At 32.0% G+C, this 15,280-nt stretch overlaps 1 protein-coding gene across 1 annotated transcript in view; it reads right to left on the bottom strand.

The window, feature by feature from the left end:
* The window catches only part of LOC114327965 (histone acetyltransferase KAT8), a 345,297-nt gene that overhangs the window by 100,274 nt on the left and 229,743 nt on the right, over positions 1-15,280 (bottom strand). The gene's annotated exons all lie outside the window — the stretch shown is intronic.

Below are 15,280 nucleotides of genomic sequence, written 5' to 3' on the forward strand. Positions count from 1 at the left end.
ACGGGACAGAGCCGGTCGGTTGGCCTCAGTGAATGTACAGGGTTATTCACTATATTTTGACCCCCTTGTAAACTGATTTATTTACAGAATTAGAAAAAAATGTAAAATACAAAAGTTATTCGATTTTTTAATTATGATTTTTTGACGTATATATCGTACTAGTGACGTCATCCATTTGGGCGTGATGACGTAATCGACTATTTTTTTAAATGGGAATAGGGGTCTAGTGCTAGCTAATTTCAAAGGTTATTCAATTCCCTATTCAGTAATATAAACATTAACATGATTAATTATACAGGGTGTCCAAAAAAAAATTTAATTAAATTAATTGTTTAATTAATAATTAAAAAAAATTTTGGACACCCTGTATAAATAATGATCTTAATGTTTATAGTACTGTATAGAGAATTAAATAACCTTTCAAATGAGCTAGCACACGACCCCTATTCTCATTAAAAAAGATAGTCGATTACGTCATCACGCCCAGATGGATGACGTCACTAGTACGATATATATGTAAAAAAATCATAATTAAAAAATCGAATAGCTTTTGTATTTTACATTTTTTTCTAATTCTGTAAATAAAGCAGTTTACAGGGGGGGTCAAAATATAGTGAATAACCCTGTACATTCACTGGGTCCGACCGACCGCCTCTGTCCCGTAATACAGCTGATCTACAATAATAACTTTTATTTATATTCAATTTAGAATGTGTGTACTGATTTTCAGCCTTAGTAAATGGATTTAATTACCTTCGTAGGAAAGCAACTTTGATACCCTCTCAGTAACCCCTGTTCTACGTTTCGCTTGACCGACCGCAGTATGTTTCTCTACACAATCACAGTAATCAACTGTGAAAAATTTAGCTTTAGTAAATTCAAAGAGATTTTTCAGCGCTGCCTCTCCGTCTATAATGATACATTACCGATAATTGTTTGCATTTACTTTGCATTTAATTGCATTGCATTTTACTTTTTACCGATGTAGCCTTAGAAAATGTATAAAAATGGTGGAGGGTAGACTAATCCGTTCACGTCTACTCTGAACTCTATAACTTATAGAAATTTAAGTCTTGCAGCAAATATTCCGTTATAGTAATGACATTTAACAGATTAAGATAGGTTTGATTCAATCTTAGATAAACAGATTGATCCATAACAAACCCAACGTTTGACTGAAATAGAGGTTCACTGCATGATAACATTAAGGTTGGTGTTGTCAAGTGGATCGAATCACAAAAACTCCTTTTCCTTGTTAATTTTTGTTTGTTTTTCTGTTAGTTATACAAAAAAGATTTTTTTAATATTCTGTTTTTGAAATTTCAATCTAGTCACTGAAAACAGTTTTAACTGAAAAATTAATCCAAGTTGTGTACAGCAAGTGATTTCTATTGATAATCTGTTTGCGCATTAGGTATAATTTTGCCTGGTCTTTCCTTCATCGAGAAAGTTCCGAAATTTTGGGTAATTATTGAACTCGTGCGGTATATCAGTTGGATTTTTGCTCAAATGTGATATTTTTCTCAAAATAAGAATTAACATTTTATAACCTTTTTTTTTTCAGCAAAAAACTAAGTTTTGATATACGTCGTATAAATATCAATGATACAATTTGTGCAAAGATCTAGTGGACAAACACCTACAAAACATCAATTTTTTTTAAAGCAAATTTAGTTTGCAAATCTTCACGAGAGAGAAAAATGTATTATTTGCCATATAAATGAAATGAAATACTGTAAATATATTTGAGATTATCAAAATGTATCATCAAACATGCACATAAACAACTGCAGAACAATGAGCAACGCCAAAATAACAGCAATATTTAAATTTACATCTTAAAAAACATAAAAAATAGTGATATTCGCGAAATGTAGTTTTGGTTGTCTATATCTGAAACAAGTTTAACAATTTTAGAGATACATAATGGACAGACTGTCTGACGTCACAAATGGCACAAAATTGGGAGGAGCTTATATTGACTCCAAACAATTTTGTTTGTAACGTTAATTGGTCATAAGGAATTTTTCATTTATGTGCTTTGTGTGGCAAAATAAAACTTCATTTAGGTATTTCGTTAAAGAAACGTGTTAATTAAGAGATTTTTATTTGTTTTTGCTCAGGTGGTTTTTATTCCTTAGTGGTTGAAAATAAACATAACCTCAAAACTGTTTACGTTCTAATCATTGCATTAAATTAACTCACCTGGGCAAAAACTAATAAAAATCTCTTAATTGGCACGTTTCTTTAATTAAATACCTAAATGAAAAGTCTTATTTTGTCACACAAACCACGTAAACAATAAATTAAAAATTCCTTATGAGTGTTTAACATTATAAACAAAATTGTTTGGAGTCAAATACAAGCTCCTCCCAATTTTGTGACGTCAAGACTTAGGATGTCCATTGGGCGAAGAACATAAAAACATATTATGTGTTGCCTATATGGGAACCAAATTGTTTAATAATTATTTTTTCATTTATTTTCATATTATTACAATGTGATCAACAATTAAATTAATGATTAATTTTGTTGTAACCTAATTGTATTAAAGTTGTTCCTAAATCTAAGGTTCTACTCACTAGTTTCCCTTAGGCTCTAATACATTAACTGCACTAAAACTGATTTGTAGCTTATTTCCCGCACATTACTCTGCTTTGCACTATAATTTAATTTACTGACTCAAAAGGCTTTGCCCTTTTGAGCCTTCTCACTCTATTGTCCAGGAGCTGTATGACCTGAACATTCACATGTTGAAGTAACCGCTGTTCGTGAGCACTGGCAATTTTATAAGTGGTTTGGTAATATATTTCTTGTCGTAGCAGTACGTGCCTTATCGTGGTTATATCGTCTAATATGAGATATTTTAATTGCCCACCAATGCACAAGTAACTTTCATTTATTTTTCTGTACATATAGTTTCAATCGTTTAATTTATGAAGTAAATATAAAATTTTAGAGAAATGAGATATCCCAGATGTAAACAATAAATCTTACTCTGGGCTAATTAGCAAAATACAAGGAAAAGTTATTTATAAGCAATTTTATTGCTGAAATCGAATCTTATGATTGTATATATTAATAATATAGGTATGCAAAGTCCGTAGATAGTGTGCCACTTTTTTTATAAACAAAATGGCGCCCGAAAATCGTGTTTTTTTTCAATTTTTGCTCTATAACTCCAAAGATTTTAACTTTACACCAAAAACAATCTAATAAAAATTCACCGTAATTAAATTTTGCATAGAGACGTGTTTTTCCCAATTTACTTCGACGAAAATTTTCCCCGGAAAATGCGGGTTTTTTCAACAAAATATTTAATTTTCAACTAAAATTTTAGATAAGTAATTGTTTATCAATAATTAAATAACTTGGTAATATAAAAGCTCTTTTCATATTGGAGGAAATGGTTATTAAATGGAATTAAACCGATGGAAATTAAATGAACAGTTTAGCAACAATTGAATTGTTAATTAAAAATTTACGGTCGCTATAATAACCACAATAGTTATGATACATAAGAATAACTATGATTTTTATATAAAAAGATACTTTATCTATCTAATGTACTTTACAGAATTGAAATTGGACTATATAAGCGGCCTCAGGAATATTTTAAAATTATAAATATTTTTGGCTTATAAACAAATAGAATATCTCGGGAAATATTAAATTAAATTAAATCATGAAAACGGTATTGGAAAAAAAGCGGCAGGACGCTGCTTTTAAAAGAAAAACGTTTAATTGCGATGAATGGTTCCTGAGATACAACCGGTCAAAGTTGACCGGCATTTACGGCAAAGATATAAACAATAGGATCATAATTTTTGAACCATCACCTTTTTATTTTTGTCCTCTTTCTCCACACCAGTTCTCATGTCTTTAAAATACTCATAACATATATTATTATAATAAAAACTATGGATATTATGAGTGAAAATTGCCAAAAATGGCAAAATTCCAATCAAAAATTAGGTTGGAGAAAATGTAATCTCAAAGTTCAATGCTTTCACTAACGCATTATTAAATGTCAAACTTGCTTTTGTTTTAATAGATTAATTTATTTATAAGAAAAGAAAATTACATATTTTTTCCAGTTCTAGACTTTTTTTAGATAAACTTACTACATACAAGTGTACACAAATATTCTCATTTAAAAGCTGTATAATTATTTAAACAATCTTTATTTAAACAAATTAAAATGTTTTGTTATAATCAATAAATTAATTTATTATAACAAAACAAAAGCCACATTGACATTTAATAATGCGTTAGTTAGATGGCTCTACTCAAGTTACTTGGGAACAAAAAAAGTATGAAGAAAATTGCTCCATGGGTAGCCGAGAAAATGCAATTTTTTAACGTATAATGATTTTGAACTTTGACATTACATTTTCTCTAACCTAATTTTTGATTGGAATTTTGCTATTTTTGGCAATTTTCACTCGTAATATCGATAGTTTTTATTATAATAATATATGTTATGAGTATTTTAAAGATGTGAAAATTGGTATGGAGAAATAGGTCCGAAGTTAAAAGGTGACGGTTCGAAAAATATGATCCTGTTGTTTATATTTTTGCCGTAAATGCCGGTCAACTTTGACCGGTTGTATCTCAGGAACCACTCCTCATAATAAAACGTTTTTTCTTTTATAATAAGCGTCCTGCCGCTTTTTTTCCAATACCGTTTTCACAATTTAACAATTCATTTAACAACATTCTCTTTGAGAATATCCGTAATGTACCGATCCGCTGCCAAACCCCCTCGGCGACCACCACTGGGAACGAACACAAGCTCTATTTTTGCCTTCTAAAGATATACCACCCCCAAACATCCACGAACCACCTCCATAGCTGTTTTGGCACCGCAGCACTGGCCTAATCGTTCTCCAGGCCACCCATAAAGGCGTCGTCTTCTGATATTGCTATAAAAGCACATTCAACTCTCATCAGAGACTAAAACACTGCTCCATTGGCGAAGGTCCCAATTGACGTGTTCTCGGGCAAACTGAAGTAGAGCTTTTATTTGACGTGCGTGCAATTTGGGCCCTGTGTTAGCTCGTCTGAGAGTCAAAGTAGCAGTCTAAAGGCTTCTCATAACTGTCCACTGAGTGCCGATGACACTTCGTACATTCCTCAAGGATTGTTAAAGCTCAACCCCTATTGCGTGCCGATTCTGCCAGGCACTCAAGACCCTGAATCAATCGTCCCTTTCTGTTGTCACCCGGACTGTAGCTATCGGCCTCCTGGGGCCTGATTCTAATTCATTTCGAGGTCGCAATTAATTTCGACACCGCCATGATGGTCGCAATTTATAGCGATTATTATTCATTTCGATATTAGTTACAACTGGGTATATTAACGTTATCATTTTGACACTGCTCAAAATTTCCGTTGGCACTCCGGTTTATTGGGGCTACGCAACCACCGCAACATTTGTTGATAGTCTGGGAAAATTATCAAAAAAATGCCATTTTTGGGAAACGTTATTTACCAGCTATTTTATTGCCAAAATCGAATCTTAAGATTGCAGATATTAGTAATATGGGGTATGACAAGTCCGCAGAAAGTGTATTATTTTATTTATAAACAAATTAGCACTCCTAAAGCTTCTTTTTTTTTTTAATTAGTGCTCTGTAACTCCTAAGATTTTTCCTTTAAACCAAAAACACTCAAATAAAAATTCACCCTAATTTAGTTCTGCACAAAGTTATTCTTTTTCCGATTTCCTTCAACAAAAATTTTACTCGGAAAATCCGAGTTTTCCCAAAAAATATGCAGTTCTCAATTAAAATTTTAGGGAAGTAATTATTTATCAATAATTAAATAAATTGATGACATGAAAGATTTTTTATAGTAGATTATATATCAGGAGGCCGGCGACAATCTAACCAATAGTTTAGCAATAATTAAAATGTTAATTAAAAAATTTCGGTCGAAATAATAACCAGAAAGATTAGGATACACCAGAATAACTATGATTTTAGTATAAAAAAACACTATAACTATTCAACGTACTTAACAGAATTGAAATTGGACTATTTGAGCGGTCTCAGGAATGTTATAAAGAAACAATTTTTTGGCTTATAAACAAATAGAACCCCTCAGAAAATATTAGATTAAATTAAATTAAGTTAGCGCTGTTGAAAAAAGCACGTCTTCTGTGCTCTTTTCAAAGAAAAAAAATTGAATTGCAAGGAGCGGTTCTAGGTATGTATAACCGGTCAAAACAACAGGATTTCAATCTTTGAACCATTACCTTTTTATTCCGGTCCTCTTTGTACATACAAATTTTCATATCTTCAAGACACTCATAACAAAAAAGATTAATGTCACTAAGTTACTTGATTATTGATAAATAATTTAATTACTTACCTAAAATGTTAGTTGAAAATTAAAGATTTTGTTTGGAAAACCCGAATTTTTCGAGGAAAATTTCCGCCGAAGGAAATGGGAAAAAAATATATATGTGCAGAATTAAATTACAGTGAATTTTTACGTGAGTGTTTTTGGTTTAACGTTAAAATCTTCTGAGAACAGAGCAATAATTGAAAAAAAGATTTCGGGAGCGCTAATTTGTTTATAAACCAAATAGCACACTTTCTGAGGACTGTATTACAAATATATAATCTTAAGATTTGATTCCAGCATGTCCAGCAATAAAATAGCGGGTACATAATTTTCCTTGTTTTATACTAATTTTCCCAGATTATTACCTTACATATTTCATTGTGTTGATAATTCACGTTGTGGAAATTCTCAATTATTATATTTCTAATTTAAAACTATTCTACCTAATTCCTCCAAAACCAGCAAATGTCCATAAAACCCAGCCATATTAATACCTTTTGCTTTAGTTTTCGTTGCAAGAAACAAACACAACACATCTCCTAAACTAAACCTAACCTCGCTTTCGGCCATTCATTCATGTCCGTGTCACAATCATTTCGACTCGAAATTATAATAGTTGCGTTCGCGGGTACAGTTGACAAATTGTCGCCGACAATTTCTAACCTCACTTAATATAAATAATACCGTTAATAGATAAATATACAAGGTATATTTACTTTTAATTAATATTAATAACTAATTATTAAATGATACTAGGCAAATATACCTTGTATATTTATCTATTTAAGATATTTATTATTTATATCATTTTAAAGTGCGCATGCGTTTTGCTGCTAATTTGTCGCCGACTAGTCGCCGACAGACTCCCGCGAACGCACTTATTATCAACCACTTTTTTGGAGTCGCAATTAATTTCGATAAGTCGCTATTTTGTGACATTTCGTTAGTTCAACTAAAATCCACAAGGCTCGCACAGTCGCATTTCAACGTCGCCATATTGCTTGCGACTTGTTTTGAGTCGAAATTTGAATTAGAATCAGGGCCCTGGTAGCGACGGTAAGCCCTTGAGGCTGCTGACTGCGTCATAAGTAGGCGATGGGCGACAGTAATCTGACTATAGCCCTCTCGTAATAACGCAATTACCTAGGCCGCCTTTGCTGGTGAAGTATCCGTTTGTAAAATATTCACTTACTGCATTTCGTAGTGTACATACGCATCAACGTTTGAAAAGCGACTGAAATGACCACCAGCAAATTCATAGAATTCTAACAAATACTATTGACTGTAATACATACAACTCTTGACATTTCCCATTACATTTAAGGAAGCAAAAAAATAGCGCCATCTAGTGGTCCGCGGTGATAACCAGAGCAATCTAACCTTGCATTTATAAAATTGCTTTATTATTGTTTTTGTATAAATGTTTGAACTATTTTTATTTTTATTTAATTTTGCAAAATTGGCTCGTTATTCAAAAATTTATAAAATTAAATTTGAATGTTTACGTCAAATTTTACGTTGTCACAACGTAGTTTCACCGCAAGCCGACAGTGGCGCTAGTGGCAACGTGCTTCCAGATTTCTGTGGGAGTTGGATGTATTACAGTCAATAGTATTTGGTTCTAAATTGCGTAGGACATCCCGTTGCAATGTTTGCTGCATTCCCTATGCCATATATAAATAGGCAAATTTTACAACACGTTGCAAAATTGCATTTGGTGCTAATAGTACTATTCTCTTGGAACTTTATCGAAATATGGAAAGACCAGATCCTAGTCTATCAAGAGAAACGTCCTAATATTTTATTAAATAAGTTTTGTAATTTCAAATTATAATAATTAAGGTGTATATATATCGAGGGTAGTGTGATATGATGGCATCTGAACGTTTTTAATATTTATTTAGGATTTAAATGTTGTAAAAGATTTTTTATTTTTGTAAGAATGGTCGGACTATTATGGATTATCCAAAAAATATGCCTGTAAGCATTGTACCATAAGTATCTGCCTCTTTCGCTTCTGCTTTCAGAAACAAAAGCATTTTGAACGGGTATTTCATGAGACTTTTAGCAATTTTAGTTAAAACATACTAAAGGACTGTCTAAAGCTACATATCTTACCTATCTTAATGACTTAATAATCAAAATAATCAAAATTTTATTTTTAAGATGTTTATACTATCTCTAAATCTCTTTAATAACATTTAAGCGCCACAAACACTTGAAATATGTTTAGATATAGATAAAACCATTTTGAAGCTGAAGAGGAATATGATTTGTACAGGGTGTCCACATTTTTTCTCTATTAAATTTTTTTCCACGTAAAATTTTTCTGTGAAGAACATTTTTGGACACCCTGTACGTATTATATAAAGAAATTTGTTAATATTCAGATTTTTTGATACGTTCGGACTATAATGCTGGAAATACTACTTTGGTGTTTTTTTTATAAGAGTCCGTTTTTTGTTGTTTTTGCTTTCAATATATTCTCCAATCGGAGAAAGTGGTATACCACGGAGATTTTAAATAAGGCGGCGAAAGACTGAAAGAAAGAATATTCCGCTTGACATTAGCAGTTCTGTTTTCTGTTTTGTTCTATTATTTATTAAACAGAATACCACAAGAATGGAGATCAAGCATCCTAATACTTCTCTTCAAAAAGGGAGAAAAATCGGACCCGGAGAATTACAGAGGAATTAATTTATTAAACAAAACACTAAAATTAACGACCAAAGTGATAACAAACAAACTGAATAAAATTATAACATTAGCAGAAGAACAACAAGGTTTTAGGTCGGGAAGATCATGCACCGACACTATATTTATAATGAGGCTGATTCAAGAAAAATCGTTAGAATATAACAAACCGGCATACTTATGTTCCGTGGACCTTAATAAGGCATTTGACAGGGTCAAATTAAAGGACGTTATCCATTTATTGTACACAAGAGAGGTACCTCTAGGAATAATTAAAACGATCGAAAATATCTACCAGAACAACACAATAAAAGTAAAAGTAGATGAATAACTAACTGACCCACATGAAGCTGGCAATGGGATATGACAGGGAGATTCCCTGAGTCCTCTGTTGTTCAACCTGATCATGGACGAAATAATGAAAAAAGTAAGAACAAAAAAAGGATACCAAATAGGAGAAAAACAACTTAAAATAATCTGCTATGCAGACGACGCAATACTAATATCTCAAAGTGAAGATGATTTACAACGTATGCTGCACGAATTTAATAACCGCTAGAAAATTTAACATTTTAATTTCCCCAAAAAAGACTAAATGCATGGTTATAACAGCAGATCTAATAAGGTGTAAATTAGAACTGGAGGGTCAAATAATAGAACAAGTCATGGAGTTTAAATATCTAGGCATCACACTATGCAGCTACGGAAAGCTCGAAACAGAAGTGGAAGATCAGGTGAATAAAGCAAACAGAGCCGCAGGTTGCCTGAATGAAACAATATGGAGACATAAAAACATCGGAATAGAAGTGAAAGGCAGAATTTACAAAACAGTCATCAGACCAATAATGACATACGCGGCAGAAACACGACCTGATACAGAAAGGACAAAAATAATGCTAGAAACAGCAGAGATGAAAACATTGCGAAAAATCGATGGTAAGACGCTGTGGGATAGAGCTAGAAGTGCAGATATACGAAGGAGATGCAAGGTGGACTACATTAATAACTGGGTGAAAAGCAGAAGAGTAGAATGGAACGACCACATAAGCCGAATGACAAAAAATAGAGTAGTAAGGACGGCGAGAGACGGTTCCCCAATAGGAAGACGATCAGTGGGAAGACCACGAAAAAGATGGAATGACAACTTACTGGAGGCACATTGAAAAACAGACAGAGTAATGTCTATATAAAAAGAAGAAGAAGAAGAAGACATTAGCAGTTTGGCTAAAGGAAGAAATGCCGAAACAATGGAATAGCGTTCTTATTTGTCCTATACAGGGTGTCCCCGAAAATAGTGCGTTCCTTAAAGGTATAGGTAGAAGGCACAATGTAGAGTAAAAAGGTCTTAACATTTTTTCTAAATTGATCCGTTTGACCAAAAAAAGAAAATATATTTTGATATGCAAATTGAAGGCAACAACGCGCAGCTCAAAAATCTAAAGATTAAAAAAGTAGGTTTGTAGGTCAGTTGCATTGGTAGGTAAAATAATGTAAATATCAACCAAACCCATATCCATTATTTTGCAGGTAGGTACCTACGATGTCAACAACCCCAAAAATCACACCTCAAAGTAAATAAACAAGGGGTTATTAGGTTAAATCTCCACAATCACAGCAAGTTCTTCTAGGCTACGTTGCCATGTCATTCAAATTTATAAAAATAAAAATTCATTTATATGGAGAACAATGTAATTTTTTTCTTGGAAACGGTTAACTTTAGAAAAAAATGTTATAGGACTTTTTTGTTCTAAATTGTGTATTATATCCATACCTTAAAGGAAGGCACTATTTTCGGGGACACCCTGTATATAAAAAGCAGGCGACAAAACGGAGTGCGAAAACTATAGAGGGCAGGCACTATTAGAAGAAGTCTATAAAATTCTTGCAAAAGTTATTAGGAAAAGATTAATGAAATAACAGAGCACCGGAGAGTGTTTAGAGCAGGAGGAACAACTAATGATCAAATAAGAATGTTAAAATGAAGTCAAAATAATCTACGAATAAAACTTAGGATGACATAATATGTTATTCATCGATTTTAAACAGGCATACGACTCTATAAACCAAAGGATGCTATACATGGCCACGGGAACATTAGAGATAGCAGAAAAGTTTGTAAGGCTAGTAAGAATGCCTCTTAGGAACACGAGAAATAGGGTAACGATGGAAGAAAGCTTTTCAAGACAGTTCACATTAAATAGAAATTTTCGCTGTCAACGAATTTATTGGACCTAGTATTAGAACAAATCGTAAGAAGATCAAATACACTAAGCATCAAAATTAACGTACCACTTTAAAGATGGGACATTTTTGATGTCTCGTATTTCCTAAAGCTGGTGTCCGATTTGAGTGATTTTTTTACTATATTATAGCTTTATTCTTCCAGAATATCGATAATAATAATAGTAATAATAATAGCGTTTATTGCCCAACAGTTACCCATTTACAGAGGAATTTTACAAATAAATAATAAATAATTCTCATGCAAACAAATAAATAAATAAAAAAGAAAACAAATATACGTTATAAAGACAAAAAAAACCAAAATGAAATACCTTAGGTAAGAGCTCGACACTTGTTTTTTAATTCATAAGCACTACAACAGAAGATATCACAATTATTAGATAGTTTGTTTGCGTTTCTGCACATTAAGTTGATTGGTGCTTTCAACATTATATTCGTGTAGGATCTTTCACACACAAATGTATTATTAGATCGAGCTGATACCCGAGGAACAAAGATATCGATTTGTGCTAGTAAATTATGACAGTCAACTCCACCATTTAATAGTTTATGCAAAAATAATATCGCTGATTGATTCCTACGCATTTCTAATGAAATAAAATTAAAACTATCTAACAAAGCGACATAATCACAACCCCTTTGGGGATATGTTCCTGTAACTTTGAAGGTTAAAAATTTTGGATATTTTTTTGAACCCTTTCGATAACGTTGGAATATTTAAAATAAATAGGATTCCATATTAAAGCACCGTATTCCAATTTAGATCTAACTAAGCTCATGTACATAGCATTTAGTGCTGATAGATTATAAAAACTTTTGCAGTTGCGAATAATGAAACCATATGAGCGATATGCCGAGGAAACAATAGAATTAATGTGATAGTTAAATGTTAGTTGACAGTACATGTAAATACCCAGATCTTTGATACAATTAGTTCTTTCTAGTACAACATTATCAATTTCATATGGAAACATCAAAGTATTATATTTACGACTAAAAGTAAGAATCTTACATTTCGATTTTTTTAGGTGAAGTTGGTTTTGTAGACACCAATTATGTAATAAATTAATTTGTGTTTGCAACATAACACAATCTTCTAAGGTATTAATTGTTACATATAATTTCAAGTCATCCGCAAACATATCAGCTTATTACAATATAAGGACTCACTCAAATCATTAATAAATAATAAAAATGTATGTAAAAATCGATGTAATAATATTATTGCTAAACAGGCAAGTGTCATTGTCTACTGGGTGTAACAATGATAGTGTGTTTTTTCCTCAAAGCTTGGAACACCCTGTGGAATATTCTAGCGTATATAAAATATTAAAATTAAAACTCAACTATAGCCTTAGGCTTTCTTAACATTTTGCTGTTCGATTGATTCGCTTATGTGTGATAATAAAAAAATTAGGTACTTTAACAACTAGCCATGTTATTAATCAATACAGGGTGTTTCTAAATAAGTGCGACAAACTTTAAGGGGTAATTCTGCATGAAAAAATAATGACCATTTGCTTTATAAACATATGTCCGCAAATGCTTTCTTTTCGAGATACCGGATGTTGAATTTTTTCTTATAGACTAAGAGCCGCTATAGGTGAAATTTCTTAATCATTTTAGGCACGATGGGACCCTATAATTTAAATAGTAGAACCTAAAAGAAAACGTTTGAACACTGTGCCGTCACTTTTCAGTGGCACATGCGTCGACAGTGGCGCATCAAACTTTCCACTTATGGACGGGATAAATAAATTAAAAGTTAACAGAACTTACTAACAGAATTATTTTTTTTTATTTTTTTAAGTTCTATGTGATTAACACATAGGATTCATCGTGATTTTAACCCACCACCCCCTTCCCCCTGCCCCCACCATCAAAAACTTCATTTTTCGTTTTTATTTTTTTTTTGGTGGGATGCAATCAATTTTAAAATTGCAAAAAATTCACACGCATAGTTGAGGCTTTTATAAAGCATGCCTATTTTTTATAGACCCATAGGTGGAGTGTACATAACCTCAAAAAATTAAAAGGAAATTTTTTTTTTTTCAAAAAAGCGTATAACTTTTTTTGAGGAATAGCTGCCGGTCTAATTTTTTCTTAATCTTGTGTGTTTTATCAAACACTATATTTTAAATTTTTTTCAGATTTTTCCGTAAGTCTCCCCACCTTCAAAAATCCGAAAAACTGTTTTTTGGGGGGTTTTGGGGGATTTTCCCTATTTTATAGACTTCATAATATATCAAATCAATTTTGTTTTTATAGGTTATATGTAACTTGAAGTAACTGAGTTCTTTAGAATATTTAAAAATCAGAAAAACACGTTCAAACCCCCCAAAACCCCCTTAAAAAACAGTTTTTTGGATTTTTGAAGGTGACCAACGTTACAGAAAAATCTGAAAAAAATTAGAAATATAGTGTTTGATAAAATACACAAGACTAAGAAAAAATTAGATCTGCAGCTATCTAAAAAAAAAGTTATATACTTTTTTTCAAAAAAAAAATTTTAAAATTTTTTTGAGGTTATGTACACTCAACCTACAGTTCTATAAAAAATAGACGTGTTTTATAAAACCTTTAACTATGCGTGTAAATTTTTTGAAATTTTAAAATTGATTGCATCCCACCAAAAAAAATAAAATCGAAAAATAAAGTTTTTGATGGTGGGGGCAGGGAGAAGGGGGTGATGGGTTAAAATTACGATGAATCTTATGTCTTAATCACATAAAACTTAAAAAAATGAAAAAAATTAAATTCTGGTAATTAGGGAGGGTATTTTTTAATTTATGTATTCCGTCCATAAGTGGAAAGTTTGATGCGCCACTGTAGACGCATGTGCCACTGAAAAGTGACGGCACAGTGTTCAAACGTTTTCTTTTAGGTTCTACTATTTAAATTATAGGTTCCCGTCGTGCCTAAAATGATTAAGAATTTTCACCTATAGCGGCTCTTAGTCTATTACAAACTGACGATTTATTTATTGCTCTAAAAACGGTTGAGATATGCAAATAAAATTTAGTAGGTTTTAAGAGGTAGTTATTGCGCATATTTTGACATACAGTAAAGAATTTTATATTCACCATAGGCATATTACTCGGTCATATTACCCGTATGCACGCCAATGGTGAATATAAAATACTTAATTGTATGCCAAAAAATGCGCAAGAACTATCTCTTAACACCTACCAAATTTCATTAGCATATCTCAACCGGTTTTAGAGCAATAAGTAAATCGTCAGTTTGTAAGAAAAAATGCAAGATCCCGGATCTCGGAAACGAAGCATTTACGGACATATGTTTATAAAGCAAACAGTCATTATTTTCTAATGCAGAATTACTCCTTAAAGTTTGTCGCACTTATATAAAAACACCCTGTATTGATGAAGAACGTTGCTAGTTGTTAAAGTACCTAACTTTTTTATTATCCAACATAAGCGAATGAATCAAAAAGCATAATGTTAAGAAAGCCTAAGGCTACAGTTGAGTTTTAATTTCAATATTTTATATACGCCAGAATATTACACAGGGTGTTCCAAACTTTGAGGAAAAACACACTATCATTGTTACACCCGGTATACAATGATACTTATCTGTTTAGCAACAATATTATTACATCGATATTATTGAAGAATAAAACTATAACATTAAAAAAATCACTAAAATCGGACAACAGGTTTAGGAAATACAAGACATCAAAAATGTCCCATTTTTAAGGTGGTGCGTTAATTTTGATGCTTAATGTATGAATACAAACAACTATTTTAAATAGCAAGGAACAGTGCATAGGGCAGGCGGATGATGGGGTGCGAAATCGAGAAAACGAAAAGTTTTTCAGAAATTTTAAGAAGAGGCGAAAAGATACATGACACAAAATGAAATGAGAAGAGACAACAAATGGTTTATAAACCAACAGCAAGAACAGAAAAAAAAGTACTGGAAAAGAAAGTTGCTCAAAAAAATTTTTTTGGAGGAATACTGACTGCAAAGA

The sequence above is a fragment of the Diabrotica virgifera genome, chromosome 2 (genome assembly GCF_917563875.1).
Source record: "Diabrotica virgifera virgifera chromosome 2, PGI_DIABVI_V3a".
Taxonomy (NCBI): domain Eukaryota; kingdom Metazoa; phylum Arthropoda; class Insecta; order Coleoptera; family Chrysomelidae; genus Diabrotica; species Diabrotica virgifera.